Source organism: Fukomys damarensis, unplaced genomic scaffold (genome assembly GCF_012274545.1).
Source record: "Fukomys damarensis isolate Sample0158 unplaced genomic scaffold, DMR_v1.0_HiC HiC_scaffold_1, whole genome shotgun sequence".
Lineage (NCBI taxonomy): Eukaryota > Metazoa > Chordata > Mammalia > Rodentia > Bathyergidae > Fukomys > Fukomys damarensis.
The window spans coordinates 59,483,525-59,487,710 of NW_022900913.1; positions in this window are offsets into that span (position 1 = coordinate 59,483,525).

Sequence of the window (4,186 nt, forward strand, 5' to 3'; positions counted from 1 at the left end):
CCCGCACAGCCGGCAGGTGGCCCAGCGGCCCGACGGGTACCCGGGGCGCGAAGATGCCAGGTGGAAGTACCCCCAGGCCTCGGCGTAGGACGCCCCCAGGCGGCCAGGACACGGGCCGACCTGCGCCTCAGCTTCATCTTGACTGCTGCTTTCTTCCATGGTCAGCGCAAGCTCTTCACTGGGCATCGTTTCAGCAGCATCTGCATCCAAAGAATAAGAGGAGCAATTATTATACACACACAACTATGGCTGTGATTAGCTGACTATGCTTTGCCTCCGTTTATTACACGTGCAACTCTTACTGATCCCTGGGTCTTCTTCCTCCTTATAATACTAACCGTGTGGATGCCACAGAAAAGCAAATTAGCAGGGTCTCACCCTTCTCGTACTAGGAATACTCTCTGAGATCAAATTACTCCAGGTAACATTTACACTACTGGTGGAAAGCGGAACTTCTTGGATGGAAAGAAGCTACCAAAGTAAGTGTTGTGGGCATAGATCTAACTAGTCTTCACGTCCTTAAAAAATGTTACTTTTTTTCTCTTTGGAACAGGGGTCATTCTTCTCTGGGTACTGCAAACTTCAGAAATGAACAAAAACATAAAACTTTGAGGATTAAAATTTTGTTTCTTTAGGAGTAGAAGTGAGTAGCATCCTAGACAAGCTTGCTGGGGACATTTCATGGCAGTGAGACAACAAAGGAAAGACTCCTGGATCCTGCAGAGAATTTACCTCAGTGAGCTCTCCAGTGCCTGTGTCATCTGACAGCGTCTGAATCAGAGACAGGGAGATGATAAAAGTCCAGATGCTCTCTGATTAAACACAACTGGGAAGGACTAAAGACAAAGATGATAACAGGAAAAATAAGCCACTGTAATAACAGCATTTATTGGAAGCTTTTAATTCAACTGACAATAGTCTTCTTACACCTGCGTTATAATTTTCTAAACCTAATTTATTCTTTTTCCCACCAAGCAAATCCACTCAGGTTTAGGTGTGCCATTTAACATATCTCTTGGATTTAAAAAAAAAAGAGGATAAGAAGCTGGAAGATTAGAGACACCTAGCATGCCTGTGTGTCCATGAGATTGAAATTTTAAAAATGGGTACATAACTGTATGGTGCAGGAATTTGAATAAACATGCTGGGGGACAACTCAAAGGTGAGGAGAGCTCCCACTGAAGGGACCTAAGTGAGAGACATAGAGCCCCAGTGAATTCCACAAGTGCAGAATCCGGCACCTTGCAAACATACGGCCCTGAGCAGATGGGAAGACCTGGGATCCACACAGTGAGCTGGTGCTGAGCAAGAGGTTCCCAGCATATTCACATGTGGCCAATGTGCAACTGGGAACCACCTTAAGTCCTATCATCTGAGTTTACTGTTTAGGGGATCAGAAGCCCCTACATTTTATATCTCCAAAACCCAAGAGTGACCATGTGGGCCCAAGGAAGGGACTATGACACAGATCCAGAGAGATCCCAGTGACCAAAGTGTGGTTTAGATACTTTGGTTCAATTTAAAATTGGTGTCCGACCTCTGTGATGAGGAGTAAGACCAACTGTGTGTGGGATTCACCCAGAGCTGGATCTGAGAGTACCATGGCCAGACCTGCATCTCACTGAGTTCCTGTGGCTCCCCACAAGCACAGACTGAAAGTTTGGTTCCTTTCTCCACAACATGAGGCATTCAGCGGATACAACACCATGGCTTCTGCATGTGCCACACCCCTGGGTACAGAGAGTCTTGGGAGTAAGGGGACACTGACCCAATTGGGCCACAGGTGCAACCAGTGAGAAGGGCTCACAGGGTGGCTCCTAAAGTTGCTGTGTCCTTTGCTACACATGCAGAGGCTTTTGGCGTCAATATGGCTGTGCTGTATACAACACTGCCTCAGTTCTGGTTGGTAAGTTGGGCAGGGCTCAGCCTCCATACTAGCGTCTTCTCCAGGTTAGCCTGTTTGACTAGAACTGAGATACAACACACCTGACTGCAACTATGACCTATTTCTCCAACCCCTCTCTTTTCTGGCTAATTCTAGGATTAGAGGCTCTGGAAAGAAACAGCTCAATTGAGGTTTTTCCCCCCTTCTAAATGTCTCAGCAAGGAGATGTTTTTTGTTTGTTTGTTTGATTGATTTTTTTCTGTATTGGGGATGGAACCCAGGGCCTGGTACATGCTAGGCAAGTGCTCTCCCACTGAGTTACATCCTCAGCCCTGTAAAAAAACAAAAAAAACAAACACACACACACACACACACACACACACACACACAAAACAAAAAACAAAGAAGTTACTTATGAGATATGATCTCACTAAATTGCCCAGGCTGGATTCAAATCTACAATCCTCCTACCCTAGTCTCCTAATTAGCAAGAGTTATTCGTGCATGCCACCATGCCCACTGGAAAAGAGGAATTTTAATAATGGTTTGGTTTTTATCTTGTTTTGTTTTTCCTCATTATTTCACAGTTTTATGTAATTTTATATACTTTTAAATTATTTAGTTTTTTCTTCCTTTTATTCTTCCATTTTAATTATTAATTTTACTTTCACAGTTTATCCTTTTAGTCTATTTCATATTATGTCTGCCCTTTTCCTCTCTATGGCTATTGGTGTTATAGATATTTTTTGTAAATAGGTTTTTATTGTATTTCTATATCTGATCTACTTTTAAGGGTTTTTTTTCCCCCTCACTGAGTTTATTGGTACATTTTAGGTATACGGTACAGTTACATTCACCATTGGGATCTTGCACCTTTACATGACAGGCCTTGGTTCTCATTTTTTCCCCTTGTCCCTGCCCTCCCTTCACCCCTCCTCCCCTCCCTGTTTGTTTGTTTTTTAACTGTTGGTTGTTTTCACCTCTTGAAGAAGTGCTGACAATTGAGCTCAGCATTTAAACTTGTAGAGTTGATACTTTGCCACTGAACTATAGACCCAGCTCAGCTGAGAGAAGCTGAACTTTAACCATAACCTAGTCCTGCTGAAACTTTGTCAAATACTCAAAAATAGGGGAGACAAAAATCCCTGGGTGATGACCAGACCCAAGTAGGCATAGATGGGAGATTTGAAGATACCTACTAAAAATTTACCCCCTTAGCAATAATAGAAAAAAATACATAAGTGTAGTGATTTCACCAAGTAGAAGCCCTAACATAGAGTGTTCCATGTTGTTTCAGACTGCGCAGTGCTAACAAGACTGGAGGAGAAACCACAGAAAATATACTTTGTATACTCTGCTATACACAACATTATCTACCTGATCTACCAAAGGAAACCAATCATGTGCGTCCTACAGAGGAGGGAGGTCCCTTAGGTTCCAGCACAGTATACCCAGAGTCAAATTCAATCATCACAGCCTAAGAAGCCATAAGGAAATTACAATATCAAGTCCATTTGGAATTAAGCATACTACATAACAAACCAGTATCCCAGGGCATAAGGTTAAGAGAAGGCTTCTCATTAGCAAGATCTTCACATGACAATTAAAGAGATATCTATCCCAAGAGATAAATCTCAACATAGAAACCAAGAAAAAGAATAAACAAGGCATCATGATTTCTCCAAAACTTCATAACTCCTTAGAAGTTGAATCCAAAGATATCAAAGTGGCTAGAATGCCAAAGAAGTCAAAAGACTGGTTTCTAAAATGATCGATTAATTTAAAAAAGGAAAATAAATGAATGAATTAAGAGTGACAATGCAGGATATGAAAGAGAAATTCAATACAGAGGGCTTCTGAAAAGAAATAAACAGAAATCTTGGAAATGAAAACTCAATAACTCAAATAAAAAACTCAAGTGAAAACCTCACTAATAGACAAGATTAAGTGAAAGAATATTGGGGCTTGAAGATAAGGTGAATGAACTAGCATGTTTCAGACAGTAATAATGAAAAAAAATAAAAATAATTTTTATCCATGAGACACATTAAGAAACCAACCTTAAAATTATAGGTTTAGATGAAGTTTAAATATGGGTTAATGGTATAGGAAACCTATTCAGTAAAAGAAAATTTCCAAAATCTTGGAAATGACATTAATATGCAGGTACTGGAGGCATTGAGAAACCTAAACAGACCTGACCAGACACATTAAGTTGCCAGAAGTACGCAACAAAGAAAGTATATTCAAAATTGCAGGAGAGAAATGTCAAATGACTTATAGAGGTAATCCCACCTGTAT